This window comes from Oryctolagus cuniculus, chromosome 10 (assembly GCF_964237555.1).
Source record: "Oryctolagus cuniculus chromosome 10, mOryCun1.1, whole genome shotgun sequence".
Taxonomy (NCBI): domain Eukaryota; kingdom Metazoa; phylum Chordata; class Mammalia; order Lagomorpha; family Leporidae; genus Oryctolagus; species Oryctolagus cuniculus.
In genome coordinates this window covers 9,323,036-9,343,192 of record NC_091441.1, presented here as the reverse complement: position 1 = coordinate 9,343,192, position 20,157 = coordinate 9,323,036, and the positions used below count along the sequence as shown (strand labels likewise).

General features: G+C 38.7%; 1 protein-coding gene and 1 long non-coding RNA gene across 2 annotated transcripts in view; one reads left to right on the top strand and one right to left on the bottom strand.

The window, feature by feature from the left end:
* Nucleotides 1-20,157, top strand: part of DOK6 (docking protein 6) — a 496,981-nt gene that overhangs the window by 70,207 nt on the left and 406,617 nt on the right. The window lies entirely within an intron of this gene.
* Nucleotides 18,055-20,157, bottom strand: part of LOC103349398 (uncharacterized) — an 83,185-nt gene continuing 81,082 nt past the window's right edge. Inside the window, exon 4 of the long non-coding RNA XR_007921778.2 lies at nucleotides 18,055-18,170. This is a non-coding gene — a long non-coding RNA (uncharacterized lncRNA). The remainder of the gene's footprint in view (nucleotides 18,171-20,157) is intronic.

The window sequence follows — 20,157 nt, the reverse complement described above, 5'->3', positions numbered from 1 at the left end:
AGAAAGGTAATGGATTTCATGGATTTCATAGGTATAGTTCTAAGAAGATAACCATCTTTTTCCTTCCCTCCATCTCCCTCCTTCTTTCCTTTTTTTCTTTAATTTTTGCAAAGACTTCATTTCAATCCATTCTATAGTCACAAGCTGAATTCACCACTAATCATAATAATCGACATGTAAAAAGTAAGAAGACCACGATTCTACAGAAGTATAAACAAGAGCTAAAAATGACAATCATAGCACAAGATATCTGTTTCATTCCTACACATTGTTGTACTCTAAAATGCCACCTATCAGATAAAACATTTATCTATCTTTTTGGTACTGGTTTATTTCATCAAGTGTAATTGTTTCCAGTTGCATTTATTTTGTTGTCAAAGACAGGATTTCATTCATTTTTATGGCTGAGTGGTATTCCATGGTGTATATGTACCACATTTTCTTCATCCAGTCATCAGTTGATGGACATCTGGGTTGATTCCGTAACTTAGCTCTGTGGACTGAGCTATGATAAACATGGGGTACAGATCACTATTTCATATGCTGATTGCATTTCCTTTCGGTAAATTCCCAAGAGTGGAATGCCTGGGTCATATGGTAGATCTACTTTCAGATTTCTGAGGAATCACCATACTGTCTTCCATAATGGTTGTACTACTTTAGTTCCCCACCAACAGTGGATGAGGGAGCTTTTCTCCCACAGCCTCACCTGCATTTATATTTTTATTTATTTCGATATCTTCCATGATAGCCACTAACTGTGTTGAGTTGAAACCTCATTGTGGATTTTATTTGCATTTCCCTGATGGCTAGTGATCCTAAGCTTTTTCCATGAGTCTGTTAGCCATTTAAATTTCATCTTTTGAAAAATGCCTGTTCAGTTCACAAAATGCAAATGTCCTTGGACCATTTCTTAACTGGATTATTTATTTTGATGTTGAGTTTCTTGAGCTCTTTGTGGATTCTAGATATTAATCCTTTCTCAGTTGCATAGTTTGCAGATATTTTCTCCCATTCTCTTGGTTGCCTCTTCATTTTCTTCAGTGTTTCCTTGGCAGTGCAGAAGCTTCTTAGCTTGATGTAATCCCATTTATCTGTTTTTGCTTTTATTGTCTTTTGCAAGAAGTCTTTGCCTCTTCCAATGTTTTGCAGAGTTTACCTGATGTTTTCTACCAGTAATTTGATGGTATCAGGTTGTAGATTTAGATCCATTTAGATACTTTATTTAGATCCATTAGGTGCTTGATCCATTTTGAGTTGATTTTTCTGTAAGATGTAAGGTAGGGGTCTTGTTTCATACTTCTGCATGCATAGATACAATTTTGTTGAAGAGACTGTCCTTTTCCAGGGGGTGATTTTATCACATATGTCAACAATTATTTGTTTGTAGGTTGTGTGGATTAATTTCTGGGGTTTCTGTTCTGTCCCTTTGGTCTACATGTCTATTTTTGTGCCAGTACCAGGCTGTTTTGAATGTTACTGCTCTCTAGTATGACTTACAATCTGATGTTGTGGGGTCTCCAGCTTTGTTTTTGTTGTTGAAGATTGGTTTAGCTATTCAGGGTCTCTTGTGTTTCCATATAAATTTTAGCATCATTTTTTCTAGATCTGAGAAGAATGTCCTTTGTATTTTGATTGGAATTGTATTGAATCTGTAAATTGCTTTCAGTAGTGTGGACATTTTGATGATGATATTGCAATCCTTGAACAAGGAAGATTTTTCCATTTTTTGTGTCTTTTTATATTTCTTATTTAATGTTTTGTAATTTTCATTGTGCATCTTTCACATACCTCATTAAATTTATTTCAAGATATTTAATTTTTTGTAGCTATTGTGAATGGAACTGATCTTAGAAGTTATTTCTCAACCATGGCCTTGTTTGTGTTTACAAAGGCTATTGACTTTTGTGTGTTGATTTTATAGCCTTCACCTTTACCAAGCTCTCTTATGAATTCCAATAGTCTTTTAGTGGAGTCTTTTGGTTTCTCTATAAATAGGATCATGTCAACTACAAACCAGGATAATTTGACCTCATCCTTTCCAATTCGTATCCCATTGATTTATTTTTCTTGCCTAATGACAGAAGAAAAAAAAAAAAAACCTTCCAAATCTATATTGAGTAGCAATGGTGAAAGTGGGCGTCCTTGTCTGGTTTCAATTCTCAGTGGGAATGCTTCCAACTTTTCCCTATTCAATATTATGCTGCCTGTGGGTTACTCATATATTGCCTTGATTGTGTTGAGGAATGTTCCTTCTATACCCAATTTGATTAAGATTTTTATCATGGAAGGATGTTGCTTTGTATCAGATGCATTCTCTGCATCTATTGAGAAAAAGCTATTAAAATTCATTTATCTTAAAATCTACATATTATAAACAGTCCCAAATAATTTCTGAACCAGATAAATATTTTACTTCTGAGTTCTAGGTGGGTACATTCCCACTGGTTTAATCACATTGAGAAAAAACTCAGTTAATCACTCCTGAAGTGGTAATGTAAGTTAATATAATAGCAAATGTGTACCTTAGTATTTTAATCTAGTTAGCACAACAGAAAAAGCATTTATATAATATATTCCGTCATTTTAGATAATAAGAAAGCAGCTGTGGTTAACTAGAAGATAATATTGGAAACATTTTCACAGAGGAAGTGTGGGTCTTAGGAAGAGTACCTGGTTTCAAGGACATAAAGTAAAACTGAGCATTAAGATTAGATCCTGTTAGAAATGCAGTCACGGTGATTGCAAATTCCTAGTTAATATTTGGTAATTTGCCTTTAATTAGGTGGTAAAATACTTTGATGTAAAGGCATAAAACAAAGAGCGGACAGGAAATTGTGTCACAGAACTGGAAGATAATTTTACATTTTGGAGAAAGAAGCTCAGCACTGTCTATGGGGGTGAATCTTGCCTCAGACATCATCTGTGTGAACCCTCACCTAGATCACCCTCGCTTTACCTGGAGCTGTGTCCTTGATAATGCAAAACCTTTTTTCTTACTGGCATTGTACTGAGCTGTGTGTCTGCTTGAAAATTAATTGTTTACTTTCAATATACCAGTCCTTCTAATAAATATGCAACAGTTATTTCTATCCCATGCTAACTTGAAAACTTTTATTTTCTCCCTTCTATTGTAAATATGCTGATCTTTCAGTTTCACTAAAGAAACATAGAAATATGAATTATTTATCATAGTTCTCTAACATTTCAAATACAATTCCTTTATTTGTTTTTGTGACTTTATTATTGCTGTTTTAATCTATTTATCAATTATAAAGTAGATATATCTTTTAAACTTTTTTTGGCATGTTGAAATAAGGTTTTCTTCTGGATATGTGGCTATGTGTAAGATTTTTATATATGAATATTTCATGTAAAAATAAGAGATTTCTAGATAGTCCTAAAATCTTTATCTTGCGTTGAATGGAAGTACCTGAAAACATCATTTATGTTTGTCTTCTCAAGAGTAGAAGAGAAATCAGGGATCCTAGGAAGATAGTCACACATAATCATGCCTTCATAAGTTAGAGTCCCTGGAGGAGACTGAGGCACTGTCAAAAGGAGGGATTAGAGAAATCTTACTACAGGCATGGCAGTTCCCAGATTCAATAATATAAATTAGTGGGAGTCAAACAAGTCAGTCTTTCCCACCCCAAGCAAGACCTACAGGATGCGAGAAGGAATTAGTGACTAGCATTGGACTTGACTTTCAAGGAAAGGTTGACCATGGGGTTTCAGTCTTTAGGAGAGAAGATAGCAGGTAGCCTTGTGGTGCCCTCTGCCTGCCACGAGAGGGACTGAGGAAAAGGCATGCATTTCTGCCCCTTGTTTGCTCCAGTTCCTGGTTGGAGCTGTCCTTTGAAGTCAACATAAATGCACAACTAGAAGCACAAGAACTTGCTTATAGACTCCATGAAGATTAGTGTCCAGGACAGAGCAGGCCAGACAAGAGTGAGAGCAGAAGAATTCAGGTTGGCTAGGGGAATGCATAATATAAATTCAATATTTAGGGACACGGTGAAATATGACTTGGATTAGTCAGTTTATGGACACTTTATCTGAAGTCTTAATTATGTGACTACTGAATTGACTTGCATGCTAGGCTTCATAATATGCCACTTGTAGCATAGAAATCGTGTTATTTGTAAAGATGGATTTGGTGTAGTGATGGCTGTGTATTGTGGTGTGTCTCTTGGAATGCACAACAGCCATATGATGACAATACTAGTTGAAATATAATTTAGAAAAACATTCATTTTGCGTGATCCTATCAGCTCTTGAGAGTGAAAATAGTTTTCATGAATCCATTCTAAACCATAGCATCAGTTCCCAGGGTGTGGAGTCCAGTTCACCCTATTGGAGGGTGCGCTGAAAGTACGACTCATGGGAGCAAGGACATGGAGTCAGCATTGTAAAAGTGCTGTGGACTGAATGGTCTGAAGTTTCATCCACACCAAAAATTATGTTTTATGTTCCTTTTGTAATTAAATAAAAAGAAGCTTAGAGTAAGAGGGTATAAACTACATCATTCACTTTATTCAACAGATATTTATGAAGTTCCTGAATGCTCTAGAATTCTAATCCCTGAAGATGCAACAAACAGCATCCACTTCTCTGCTCCTCTAAAGCCCTGCTATTAGTTTTATATTTGAGCATAAGCTAGTGTGTATTGGTATAGGCTAATCTATATATGCTTTACAGTTCAAAGCTGACCCCAGTCCCTGTTTTTGATACATTTCATGTGGCTGTACATGATACAGTTAACTTTGGGGTGGCATTGGCACTGACCATCAGGTCCACAGCCAAGATGACAACACCACATGTCAGCATATATTTGACCTTGAAACCACATTTTGATACCTGCTATGTTCATTCTGTATTTGGCTTTCTAAAACATAAATGTGGAAAGGGAGACTGCTTTAGTATTTGAGGCTTTTACTTTAATTTCATTGAGCATAATATTGTCATAAAATTAGTCAATTATGACTGTAAGTAAATAAAGATTTTTGTTAGAAAATGATAAAGAAAACATATATTCCCAAGTGAGTAGTTTCACTAATATTACCTCAGATTGAGTGCACAAATATGTATGCTTCTCATGTATATAGAGTAACCTATAATTTGCAAAGCACACAGAATTCTCTTAGGCACCTGTACGCCATACTCACAGTCAACTCAGTGTGGTGGAAGAGAGACCAGGTTTTCCGAAATAAATTTAGCTGTATTTTCTGCAAAACCAAAAAAGAAAATTATCAGTCTTCTATTAACCCAGGACATTTGCTAGGAAGACCCTATCTTTTATCCCAAGGTATTTTCTTGTACCTTGAACACAAGTCCATGCGTTGGGCTGCAGTTTATAACCTGCTCTTGACCTAACTTGGACTTTCTCCCTGCCATGCCTCCCCTTCTTTGCTTTTTTCCTCTTTTTTAAAGAAAATTGCTGGGAAACAACCACTTTGAACTTTCTCTTTCCAATCTAAAGAGCTGAGCCAATAATAATAAATACCCTTGTTTCTCAGTTACAGTTTCCTCAGTCAGTCACACCATTTTCTTGGAGGAAGAAGTTTATTGTAGGCCACTGTAAGATTAAGGTATTTTTTTTTCTTTCTCAATCTACTAACACATACTACTCAGATAGCAAATATTGCTGTCACTTTGCTTTGTCTGTCAGTTATATACCTAGTTTGGGCCGTAATTCCAGTATTGTAACTGAGAAAGCTGTGTGTATTTTTAGCACAATGATTTTAATGGAATAATCTTTGAATTTACAGAACAGTCCTGAAGACAGTAAATATAATTTTATCATTCATCAAGTTTCTTCTCATGGTAGCATCTTACATTATCATGTGTACTTGTGAAAACTGAAAAGCCAGTACTAGACACTTTATTTAGACTTTTATGGGTTTTCCCACTGATTTTCTTTCTTGTTAATTTTTTTTCAGATGCCACTTTATGATACTAAATTGTGTTTAGTGATGTTTATGTTTGGTACTTGTCCTCAATTACAGAAAGACTACTAGACTGTAGTATCAGTTTAAATTAAGATAAATTAAGGCACACTTTGGGCCTTATTCAGTTTAGATATTTTGTCAGTCTCATTTTTGGCCATCTCTTATTGAGTGCTCAGCAGAGGAAATAATGCTTGTATTGTGATGGAAGGAAGAATGTAGATAAAAATGTAGATAAAATGTGTGCTGTCTATCCTCAGAATCTAGTAGTTCTATGAACAAAAGTAGAATAAACAGAGAAATGGATTCATCAGCTAGAGGGGGGAAAGTGGGACCATCAGATTTAAGTCAGAAAGCTTGGTACAGATAATTCCAGCAAAAAAATTAAAATATTAAAATGAAAGTCAGTAAGTTGTTCTGGGTGGCAGAAAGGACGGGAGAACTTGAGTATTAAACCCGGCAGCACGTGGTAGTTCTAATGGGACAAGCTGGAGTAGGGGTGCAGTAGGACTCCATGCCTTGCTCTCACCAGGAAATGCGTGATGAGCCAGCTGATAAACGAGGAATACAGAAGCATGCTTCTAGGGTTCTGGGATTGTGGGCCCTCAGCTTTAATTTTGCTACAGGTGTTTTTTAGTTTGGCCATCATAATGCATTTTGAGAGATTATGAGTTCTTTGGATGGAAAATGATCCATTAAAAGTTAATGTCATGTAACATAAAGTCTTCCTACTCAGTAACATTGGCACAATTTCACCAAAAAAGAAAAAAAATGCCCTTTGTCACCTATGGTCTCAGAATGGAAATATTTCTTCCTATGAGGAGAAAAATGTATTTAAAGCTCTTAAGCAGAGATATAAAATAATTTATTGAAATGCTTAAAACCCCATGAAGTATTTTGAATGAAGGATGACAGTAGTGTGGTTAAATTTTTTTTTTGCGTCTACTCATTCTCTTTTTGAGTATGTGGTAGTGACCTGATTTTAATTTAATTATAAGAGCCGCTAATAAATTTAGATATAAATCAAGAGGGAGCAGGTCAATTTCAAAAGTTAATAAATTGGCATACTCAAAATTCATTTAATTCCTCAGCATCTAAACCAGGGAGGTGTTTTCGGTCCATTTGTTGACATACTGATATAGCTGGATGTCTTTCTACTAATCAAATATATATTGCGTGAAGTGGTAAAATACATATAATTTAACAGTAGAGCCAACTTACCTGGAAATAATTATAAACAACTTTAAGATAAATGTAAACCAGTTTTAAGTAATCGTTTATGTGCTCTATACAATTTTAAATATGCTTATTCATGTGCGATTTATGAGGTTTAGGCTAACTAATGATACACCTGGGAAACTTTCATTTTTTTAATTTAAAAATTTCATTCACGTATTTGAGAGGCAGAAGGAGAGCTCCTACTTGCTGGTTTACTCTCCAGAAGTTCCTAATGCCCATGGCTAGGACCTGAGAACTTAATCCAAGTTTCCCACATGTGTGTCAAGACCCCAATTACTCGAGCCAACACTGCTGCTTCCCGGGGTCCGTACCAGCAGGAAGGTGGCCTCAGGAGCCAGAGAGGGACTTTGGTGCATCAGTGTGGGGCGCAGTCGTCCTAACTGGAGTCCTAACCAGTGTCCTTGGTGCTAGGCTAAATGTCTGCCCTTTTCCCAAATTTCATCCAGCTTCTGAGATGGTAAAATGTGTGTCAAATATATGAACGTTAATTCACTATAGCAGTGTTAAAATGCCTAGTAAAATTTTCACTTATTAGCTATATATACTTACTTAATTTATCCTATGAAAATAGGATATCCAATAGAACTATCTAAAATAATTTAAGATTTCTATAATTAAAGAGAGAAAGACAGTGGGGACGGGATACCAAGGCTGGGCTAGGCTGGAGCCAGGAGCCTGGAACTCCATCCTGATCTCCCATGTTGGAGTCAGGGGCTTAAGAACTTGGCCATCTTTCACTGCCTTCCCAGGCACAGTAGCAGAGAGCAGGGTTGGAATCAGCAGGTGGGACTCCAGCCAGTGCTCTGATATGGGATGCCAGGGTCACAAATGGTAGGTTAGCCTGCTGCATGACAGCGCCAGTCCTGATACCAGACTATTTAACAGTACTACCAAGTCTAATCTGTTTGAGTTAAGATGGATCTATCAGAGAAGGTGCTGGCGTCAGACAGCAGCTTTGTGTTGTATTGTTTGAGGGCATCTTGTTCTGGTAAATGTCTCAGCCGTGTGGGCAGGCAGCGTGACTTTGTTATAACTGAAGTCACTGCATAGTGTGAAAGTTCTAACCTAGACATCTAGGATTCTGTATGGAGAGATCCAAGTCGGTGGTATTGGCCATGGAAGGCTCTTACTTCTCAGGCACTGGAAATGGGTGGAGCATGTCCTGCATCAAGGAACCGTGCCTGGGGAAGGCCAAGGACCCTGAAAAGAACTCTTACAAGGCCTTGGGACGGCTGGAGAGCCAGGGGAGAAATTCAGCTTCCATGCTTCCAAAGTGGGAAGAGAAAAGAAGAGACAGTTTCCCCTTCTGCCCCTGTGTCTACTCCAATTCAGCAGAGAGGAGTGGAGACATCACACAAGACTGGGGACCCCAGCCCAGACCAGCACACACCCTCACCCAGAAGGCAATTGAAAGAAGTGGAAGGAAACAGCCAAGGCCCTTGTCATTCATGTCCCCCAAGGCCCTGCTTGATAGTGGAGAGGAGGAGAGACATCAGTCAAACATGAGGTGGGTTTTAAACGGTGCTTGGCTCAACTCTTCACAGTTAACAGTTACCAGAAAGCAGGGGCTCACCCAAGTGTTACTAATGAAATGGGATGTGACAGTTTTAACACGGCACATTGAGGGCAAGAAGTGAAGAAAAATTAAACTCAACTATGATTTTATGTCATGGAATTTAGAACATTAAATCCACTCGTTGTGTATATCTTGGAAAAATAATTCCATTCTTGGACTGAAGCTATCCATTGACAACATGGGGGTGTACATTAAAAACAGAAATGACAAAACAGGTTAACATTGCATAGCAGCATGGAAAGAAGCGATTTTAAGAATTTTAGTTTATGTAGCACACATATATCTCTCTGCTAGCTAGGTTCTTTCTGTTTTAAAAACTATTTTAGAAACAAATGAAATTTATGAAGCAGGATGACATCAAAGTATTATATAAGTAACATGAATAATTTAAGTGAACGAAGTGTCTGCCTACCTGCTCTTTTATGCTGTAGTGCAGCCCTGGAGTCCTGAGGTGGACTCTGTCTTCAGAAACTCACTCTCTTTACAAAATGAAATCTTAGAAGCTTCTTCCCCTGTGGCTGTGTTCGATGCTCGGAGGGAGCGGGCCTCCATCCTCGCAGTGTCTGAAGAGACTATGGAGTAGTCACTTCCCTGTTGACTTTCTCTGCTGCTCAAGTGTTCTGGTAAGCCCCTCTCTCCCCAGTAGCTGCAGTGCCATTCAGACTTCAAGACACTCTTCCCTCTGGCTTGTGACAGAGGTTGGGCAGGGTAGATGTGTTTAGCTAAAATAGGGCCTTGGCAGGATTGTAAACTCTACTCATGCTGGCCTCAGCAAAATGTAACAAAGCGAGGTGTTAGAAAGACCAGGATCATTGTATTTCATTCATGCTTTCCTGTAGTATCTCCTTTTAGAAATGAATTGTGTTCCTTGAGTAGTTAAATAATTTTTCTATCCATTAATCTGCATACCAAGTTAAGTTTGTTCATTGGATTTACTTAAATATTTTCTGTTTGTTAATTAATAAGCATATTAGCTACATAACAATTGAATTTTCTGTATCTGCTGTGTCAAAAATGAGCAACTTGAGGGATCCTACTTTTTACTGACATCTTTCTGATTTTAATATACATTTAATTGCTGTTCATCTATTTTATTAATCCCAAGGCCTGATCTTTGCCATAAAGGTAAATTAAATGTTCAGTAGGAAACTAAATCCCAAGATTGGGTGAAATATTATTCTTTTTTTAAGATTATTTATTTATTTGAGAGGTAGAGTTACAGACAGTGAGAGGGAGAGACAAACAGAAAGGTCTTCCATCCACTGGTTCACTCCCCAAATAGCTGCAACAGCTGGAGTTGAGCCAACCCAAAGCCAGGAGCCAGGAGCTTCTTCTGGGTCTCCCACATGGCTGCAGGGGCCCAAGTACTTGGGCCATCTTCCACTGCTTTCCCAGGCCATAGCAGAGAGCTGGCTCAGAAGAGGAGCAGCCAGGACTAGAACTGGCACCGCAGTTGGAGGATTAACCTACTGCATCAGGGCACAGGCCCCTGAAATATTATTCTTATAAGGCACTTTAATCAACTGATTTATGTGCAATCTGTATATTTGTTTTAAAAGATTCAACACCATTGATTTATTTGAGAAACTCACATTTATTTCATAAAAGAAACCCAAGCAAGTATCTGAGCTTTGTAAGTGGGAATAGGGATATTCAGCTTATTTATTTTTGGTGATGGGAACAAAACCTAAATTTAGAAGCTGCCTTCCTTTTATAGCTCAGTCCTAAATGCTTCTGGACACTCTGAGTCTCTGTGGTTTGTATTTGTTCAGTGGACTGCAGAGTTAACATGGCAGAGTCGAGAGGGGTTTTTAGGTGCCTGGAGTCAGGTGACACTGCAGCACTGCTCATCGGAGAAATGCGGAGTTGAGTGTTGAGGGCCTCTAGTCACATTCTGTCAACTGATCAATACTTAAATTTGCTCTAAGTGTGTTTTTGTTAAAGACATCTTATTTAGTGTATATCCTGAGTCATTAACATTGAACTCACAGCCAGCAGCCCTGTAGCTCATCCCTGAACCAGGCAAATCTAGTATGCATTTCTCCACAGGCACCTGACAGTGTTCTCAGGCTCAGGAACACTCGACATCACTGCTGCAGTACACTTGGGAGTCACATCAAACAGTGAAACCACCAACAAAAAGCACAAAGGAGAGAAACAGTAGGCCGGCGCCGGGGCTCACTAGGCTAATCCTCCGCCTGCGGCACCAGCACCTGGGGTTCTAGTCCTGGTCGGGGCACCGGATTCTGTCCCGGGAGTGCAGTGGAGGATGGCCCTAGTCCTTGGGCCCTGCACCCGCATGGGAGACCAGGAGAAGCACCTTGCTCCTGGCTTCAGATCAGCACGGTGCACTGGCTTCAGCGGCCATTGGAGGGTGAACCAACAGTAAAGGAAGACCTTTCTCTCTGTCTCTCTCTCTCTCACCGACTAACTCTGCCTGTCAAAAAAAAAAAAAAAAGAGAGAGAGAGAGAGAGAGAGAAACAGTGGCTGATCAATAGACCTCCAGAAGGGACACATTTGTAGTGAGAGAAATGCAACGAGAAGACAGAGCTGGCCCACTGGGCGTCTGCTGCAGAACCTGCAGACCTGAAGACTCAACTTTCTCCCTACTCGGTGTCTGCCCACTAAGTGATGGGAGACGTTCAATGAGGATTGACTGTGGGACTAGAAACATGCATGACCAAGTACATGAATTTGCAAGTACATGGCGCCATAGCAGTACTCAGGTTCTCAGAGCACAGTGAGCCAAGGCCAAAATAGAGAATGTGTGAGTCTTTGCAGAGAGTGGTTCCAGTGGTTTTAGACATGTGGAAACTAATTTCATATATATATATATATATATAGATAAATAGATACACATATACACATATATACATGTATATATAAACGTATGTACATAATAGGTTTAATTATAAGTATATGATCATATATATTTAATAGATTTCTGTATGTAGTTTTAGGAGTCAATTTTATTTACTTTATATTCCTATTTTATTTACACTTTTATTTGGTGTCATAATACTTTATAAAGTTTCTTAGAGGATAGGAGATACAAAAGAAAAATAAAAAAGTTCTCTGTCCCAGAAAGTAATGAGACACGCTCCATGGATGTGAAACACAAAGGTGAACATATGCAACTCTGTCCCATGGATGTGAAACACAAAGCAGAGGGGCTGTCGAGTGATGCTGCCGTCTCGTCCCCTCACTGCCAAGTCTGTGCCTGAGAAGAGAGGGCTGCCTGCTTTTGCATGCCTTGGTACTGAGGAGGAGTGAAGAAGTGGGCGTGAAGGAAGGCCTGCTTGGCTGTAGGCTCATCTGTTTTCTCCTTGTTAGGGAGACAGAACTGGTATTGCTGTAATCATGAAAATACCTGGTCAGCTTTAAGTGACCAGACAAAAATGCTTTTTGGTTTTGCTGTATTTTTAAACCAAAATCAATGATCTATCTTTCCCTAAACATGGTCAGAATAATCATTACATTTATCTATTTCTCTACCTCCTCTAGCAGAGAAAAAGTAATCCTAACAATATAATTTTGGGGAATATTCCAGTAACAGACTGTGCATTTTTTATTTTCTTCTAGAATGAAATTATTACAAAAAATGGGGAATTTTGTATATATCACAAGCCTAAGATCATCTCATAGTCACTTCCACTCATTAATTTCCAACAAATATTTAATGATGATCTTCTGCCTTTCAGATGTTGTTCCCTATGTAATTTTTCAATGATTTTTTTTTATTAATTATGTGCTCCAGAGCTGTTTTATACATTTTAAAAGTCACTCATTTTCTGCTAAGGATCATAGTCATTATATCCTTATCTATATATCATCTATTGATCTGTCTATGCATCCTCCATCTATCTGAATGATAATCTGTATAACACTTGGAAGAGGAGATAAATGTCTGAAGCAAATTATTAGATGAGTCATACTCTTGAAAAATTCTGCCAGATAGAGCACTGATGATCAACCCCTGGGTCACGCTGTCAAAGCACCAGGGGAATTTCGTTTGGAGAGGAGATTCTGCCTCTATGTATTTGAAGAAGTGAAGCTACCGTGTAACATAAATACCTTGGGTTAGTTGGGGTCCGTGCTGCATATGTTCAAGTGATGGAAGTCCCACCGTGCTGAGAGCACGTCATTAGAGAGAGGTGACCTCCTTGGCTGCCATCACAGAAGATTGAGAGACTGCAGGATCTTACGTGGACCTTTTATCAACTGAGCTGAAAGTAACACAGTCGCTGGTAGAGATTAGTCATGATCTGGCCCCTCCTAGGTGCAAGGAAAACATGGACAGGTGGTGTGCCCGGTGTACTCCCTCTGCCATACCCAGTGAGTGGTGCTGGGGCTGGATGCTGCTTACCACTGGAACATGTCTTGTAGGCTAGTGCTTAGATCAAGCTGTCTCCCTGTAACTTGCTTTCAGGCAGAGCAGGCACGGGTGGCTTATTTTGGGGGGGTGTGACACTCCATAAAATACACCGACTTAGGACAGTTATCCTAACTGGTGTTTGAGTGGTATGCTTGGAACTCTAGACATACGCAGAGGTGCTTCGGAGCTATCTCATCAGGAAAGGGGCGCAGGAATACGGCCAGTCCCCAGCCTCTTCCCCTAGGAAGGCGATACCTTCATTTTTTTTGTTTCACTGAAATTATGAGGGAGGTTTTATTTCCTAAACACACACACACACACACACACACACACACACACTCTGCTACTGAGAATCATTTGAAAACCAGTGATAAGGGCAAGCATTTGACATAGTATTTAAGACAACTTTGGGGGCTCCAGTGCCCCATATTGAAATGCTTGTGCTCAAGTCCCCACTGAGTTTCACATCCAGCTTCCTGCTACTGAAGACCTTGCAAGGCAGCTGGTAACAGGTAAACCATCAGGGTACCCGCCACCCACATGGGAGACCCAGATGGAACTCAAGGCTCCTGGCTGCCAGCTGGCCCTGCCCAATCTGTTGCAGGCATTTGGGGGAGTGAACCAATGCACAGAAGATCTCCCTGTCATTCTCTCTCTCTCTCTCTCTCTCTCTCTCTCTGCCTTTCAAATGAACTTTAAAAAATGAATAAAACTCTAAAAAAGAAAACCAATGGTACCTGATAGAAACTCACTTCATATATATCACAGAATTAACTTTAAGATTCATATAGTACAAAAGAATAAAATGTGAGGTTCCTGACAATCTAGCTTTTTGAAATTTCAACAGAGGAATATGGTAGTTAATATCATAGTGTAAATAAAATTTGCTAAGAAGGTAGTTTTTAAGTGCTCTTACCACACGTAGTAAAGTAGTTATATGATGTGATAGGTTAGTTTTCTTGACTGTAGTAATAATTTCGTTGTGTGCATCACAGCATGTTATACATCTTAAAATAAGCAATGGGAATAAATATAAAAGTAACTGTTATGTTTATTTGATGTTGGAGTATATTAGCCATCAAATTCTAATCTCAAATTTGTTAATTTTTAATTTTATCAACTTATGTATGATAAATACAAGACTTAATCACAAAGCATAAATTTATAACAGTATTTCATAGTAATATTTATCATCACGGTAAAATTATTATAAAATTTACAATCTATAATGTAATAGACTATAATAGAAGAATCCAAAATGATAAACTTTTGGGCAGAAAAGTATGTCTTTTAAGATACAGAATGTCTTCCAGCAACAAGGAACAGAAGAATTGAAATAATGAAATCTTATTAAAGCATTTATAATACATTTTGAACAAGCTTTTACAGAGAATTATCCTTTGGAAAAATGCCACTTTATTCAGACTAAATACATGGTTTTTACTTCCATTTAAACTATGTTATGTAAATATTTGACAGTGAAGTATAAATCATTGACAGAAATTACTGAGTGCTATTTGAGACTTTGACATTTATTTCAATGATGAAATAATGTTTCCATTATTTAATATTTACGATATATTGAATTAAATATGGTAGAAAATAAATTAGTTAGTAAATACTGCCTCCGGTTTTGAAGAAAGCAGTTTTATGGTCAATACCTAGTAGAATGCTCTTATTTTTTTTCTCAGGTATGATTTAATGTATTCAATGACAAAAATGTCTAGAAGTGAACTCAGAATATATTATAAACAGAAATTCTGAGTAACGAAGTAGATTGATAACTTTGGTAACCAAAGACTCAGATGTTAAAATATATATGTATATACACATATAAGTATACAAATATATGCTTTTTTCTTTTCCATTTTGATCAATAAGCAATTGACCAATGCCTTTTCTTCTGGCAACCAGGAAAAAGGCTTAAATTGTCAAGGCCATGTGCTTGTGAAATTAACACATAAGAAATCTGTTTATAGCTTTCATGTCTGAACAAATCAAGGCTCTAAAAAATTAACGTTTTCTTAAATAATGCAAAATCATTAGACATAAAAATAGACACATGAATACCTGTTCTGTTTACCTACTGCTTCTACCGGTTACCCCAAAACTTAGTGGCTAAAAGCAATCGTTTTACTTTATCCAAGATTTATGAAGATTGAAAGGCCCTTTGCTAGGTGCCTTGTCCCAGATGTATGGGGTGTCAAGAGATTGGATGATTGATGTCCGTGATGTTGGGTTCCCTCAGTCAAGCCTGCCTCCTGGCTGTGGCTCGATGCTCCTCTCCTCTCCTCACCAGAAGCCCTACCTGGGGCTTTTCTTAGTGGAGTGCCATTCTTCATGTGCCACTGGTGCTCCAGAACAGAAAACAGGCGGTCTCTGTCCATGTAGTTCCTGGGATTGGGACCACTTCATTCCTTTAGTCTGTCAGAGAGGCTAGTCAAATTCAAGGGGTTGAAGAAGTAGCCCCTCCAGTTAAGGAGTGAATGCCCACATCATATTTACCAAAAAAATTAGGCAGGAGTGGAGATAGCATTGTGACTTTGTGAAATAAAAGTTGCTGTAATTCTTAAACTGAAACTGAAAAGTGTATGTCTTAGTCTGTTCTCTGCTACTGTAAAAGAAGACCACAGAATGGGTACATTTTATAAACAGCGTTAGTTTATTTCATTCATTCTGGAACCTGGAAAGTTAAGATCTAGAGCTTCCTTGCTCCATCCCAGTAGGACAGAAGGTCATAAGAAAAGGCGGAGAGAGAGAGCAAAACTGTGGCAAACCCATCCTTTTTGTCTAGAACTCAGTCCTACAATAAAGACAGTCTATTAAAAGGCCAAAGCTCTCATAATCTAATCACCCCTCAAGGCTCCACCTCTTTTTTTTAAAGATGTATTTATTTATTTGAAAAGAAATAGAAGAAACATACAGACAGACACACACACACACAGAGAGAGAGAGAGAGATGGATCTTCCATCGCTGGTTCACTCTCCAATTAGCCGCAATGGCCATGGCTGGGCCAGGCGGAAGCCGGGAGTCCAGAGCTTGGGTGCAAGGGCCCAAGCACTTGTGCCGTCCTCCACTCTTTCCCAGGCGCATTAGCAGGGAGCTGGATAGGAAGTGGAGCAGACAAGACTCGAATCAGTGCCCACGTGTGGCCCAACACCTGCACCACAGTGCTGGCCCACTGGTCCAGAGGTCTCAGCTCTTAACACCATCACCATGGAAACTACATTTCAACGTGACTTTGGAGGGGACACTCAGACCACAGCAACAGATACTTCAGAGAATTAAATCTTGCAGACAGATAAGTCAAACCATCAACTGACAAGAACTTTAAAATACCACATAATGAAGCATTTTCGATTACTGTGTCCCTTTACTGATCATCCTTAATTTCCTCCTGTTTGTTGTTACTGGAAATACTGAAGTTCTAGTGATAAACTCTAACTGAAGATTAGAAAACAGAGGGGAGAACCCCAGGTATGGCTCTCAGTTTGAGGAGAGAAGATGCTTATCTCTCACAGATTCTAGAATGCAAAATACATTTATGGGAATTGTGGAAACAAGTTTTATACTAAATGTTTTTAGCAGTTTTTATCCTGCCCACTGTGGTAAGAAGAAAATTCAGTAAAACCACTTTGGGTATGATTTTCTGTCCCATTGCAGACTTTGGAAATTTCAAAAGTTACACATACTACTGTCTCCCAAAACTAAGTTTTCCCTATAAATATGTGTTCTCTTTATTAAAATATGCCTGGTCTTCCTATGAATATGACTCATTCATCCTCTGTTGGTCTTAAATGCTACCTCTTGGATGAAAACCCCACATGAATCTGAGAAAATAGACTATTTCATAGATAAATGATCTGACTTCTTTTGCAAAGTATAGGACATTTCTCGTGCCTTTATTGAGGGCTCTAAACATTACATGCTACTAAGAACATATTTTTAATTAACAATAAAATAAGATATAAACTGAACAAGGTGTTGAAAAGATACACTCTCTAAAATATGGAGATAATTTGTAAAATATTAGGGGAAACACTTTTAAAGTGCATTAGAAGTATCATATAAAGAGTGATAGTAAGACCCAATAAAACAGTAGTTGTGTTTGTTTATTTATTTTTTACCTTGACAATGCAGTAATTTTCATACAAGTCTACTTTGTTTACCTTGGACTAGAAATCTGATCCAGATGGAGCCTTAATCTCTTTTGGGACCTTACATTGTGCACCTTCTAGAATTGAAGTGGGTGTTCATAATCTTTATTTTATTCATATCTTTTTTTAAAAAAAGATTTGTTTGTTTTTATTTATTTGAAACAGAGAAAAGTGGAGGGAGATAGAGAGATTGGTCTTCCATCTTCTGGTTCACTCCCCAAATGCAACACAGCCAAGGCTGGGAGAGGCTGAATCAAGAGCCAAGAACTCCACCATGGTGTCTTACATGAGTGGCAGGGGCTCACACTTGGGTCATCATCTGCTACCTTCCCATGCACATTAGCAGGAGGCTTAATGGGAAGTGGAGTGGCCAAAACCTGAACCAATACTCCGATATGGGATGTGGGCATCCCAAGCAGTGGCTTGGGATAAGTGGCTGTGCCACATTACCTGCCTCATATCCCTCAAATCAAATGTGGAAGTATTATAGTAAAACCTGAAAGTATTAATTTTCATTCAACACAAAAACCTGAAAGTATTAGTTTTCACGCAACACAGCTGGTGTTTGGGTATCTCAGGGTTAATTTTGAATTCAATAATGAGATTTTTACTGGCAAATCTTAAACTAGCTGCTGCATACATTTTTTCATAGCCCATTATGTTAAAGAATTTTGCTAAAAATAGCTTTGGTTTCATTTTAAAGCTTACATGTTGGTGAGTGTTTGCTGTAGAAATGCCATCTGCAGTTTATACACACCTGTTTTCTTGTTTGACATTTTGTCTTTTGTCTTCATTATTTTTCTCTCTCTTCTTTCTGTTCTGTGTCATTAATGATCAACTCTCTGCGTGGGGTTTCAGTGTTCACAGCTCTTTCTGTTAAGACACAAATGTAGGGAAGGGAGGAGCATGAAAGAGTAGGGTTCTTGCTGTCACAAGTGTCACTTGCTGTTCTTATCTTAGGAGATGCATGCTCTTTCTGATTCGTGATTCCATGACTATCTCAACCACGACACTTATAGAATGTGTGTATATATGTATGTGCATAATTATTACTTTACTAAAGTCTTCCAAACTACCTATAGATTACTTTTTCAATTTTTGTAAAGCTGGTGGTCATGAGCTGGTGATCTAAGACTGAAGACGATCTATTGCCTGGTTTTAGGAGTTCACTAAGACCAGAGGCTGTATTTAGAGCATTTAGGAAAACTGAGGCAAAAATCTGCCTCACTTCTGCACCCTGAATCTTTCAGGAACTGGAAGGAATCCAACTGATGTTTTACTTTCTCCCAGGTTTATAGGTTGATGTGACTACAGTATCTCCAATTCTTTGTGTTAATATGAAACTGCAAAAAGAGACTGTCAAACTTTAGTGCTGATTCTGGATGCAGTCATACTTCTGGGAAAATGATCTTTTCATATAGAAGTTATACAAGGAAAATTCTGGACAGAGTCAGGAAAGATGAAGTGAGTAGAGGCTAACAGGTTGCCTGAACGATTGGAAGGCCCTGGAGTCTGGAACTCAGCCAGGGTGAGGATAGGATATTACTCCACGCCCTCTTTGATGATCTGTGCCTTGCCGGTATCTTACGCAGTTTCAAGGAGCACCTAACTCTATGGCATTTGTAAATCAGTTCAGTCACTTTTTTAAAAAAGAAGATTTATTTGAAAGGCATAATGATGGAGAGGGGTAGAGAAGGAGACAGGGGGATAGAGGGAGAAAGGAAGAGAGAGAGACATTCCATGTCTCTTCCATTACACAAATGGCCATAACCTGGGCTGAGGCCAGGCCTGAAGCCAGGAGCCTAGACCTCCATCCAGGCCTCCTGCATGGATGGAAGGGGCCCACGCGCTTGGGCCACCTTTGCAGCTTTTCCAGGTGCATTGGTAGGGAGCTGGATTAGGAGTGCCACATCCAAGGCACAAACAGGTGCTCGCTCATGTGGGATGCTACATTGAAGGCAGTGGCTTAACAAACTGTCCCGCAGCACTGGCCTTCAGTCCAGTTGAACCACTGGCTGGGGTGTTGCATGAACACACTTCAGTGGCCACCACCGTAACTTGTATTTGTCTCCATTCTAGTGAAGCTGGCCTGGGGGCACCTCCTGACTGTTTTATCTCTGTGCGTTAGACAACTTCCACATGGTTTCACCAAAATTTCTTCTCCTGTCTGCATACTCTGTGCTCGGGGTTGGGGGGCGCAAATAGGCTAGATGGTCCCCACATACTGTAGTCAGCTCTGCCTGTCATGACACAACACCAGAGACTGATGGCTTAACCAACAGAAATTTAATTATCACAGTTTTGAAGGCTGAGATGTTCTGGAACAAGGTAGGTGTCAGCCACTCCCTGTTCCTAATGGGTGCAGAAAGCCCAGTTTAGATTTTCATGAGTCTTGTAATTTGGTTGCATGTGTTTTGGCATATCTTGTGCAGATCTTACTAATTCATACAAGTTAATGTTCCTTTAGAGGTATAGGGAGAAAGCAGCAATATATTTTTTTGCATATGTTACCGCTAAAATACTTCAGAGGGAGCAATTTGAGGCTAAGAATATTTTGGGGAAAAAATCTAGAAAGCCTGTCTCTACATAAATACAATTTCTAGACAAATGTTTGCATATCAGATGGAGTATTATAGGCTACTGTGTCATAGTTTTAAATATTCAGAGAACATGCTAATTAGCTCAAAAGTAGCTTCTTGGATTGCCTGAGAATCAGATTTCAAAAAGCAATTTTCCTATATGATTATATATTTCTATTTCAAGGGGCTAAGCACTTCTTAAAAAAAAAAAAAAGACTTCCTGCTCCAGGGTGATCTGTGGGTTTCTGTTCATGATCACTTCCTCTTTTGATGAAATACCA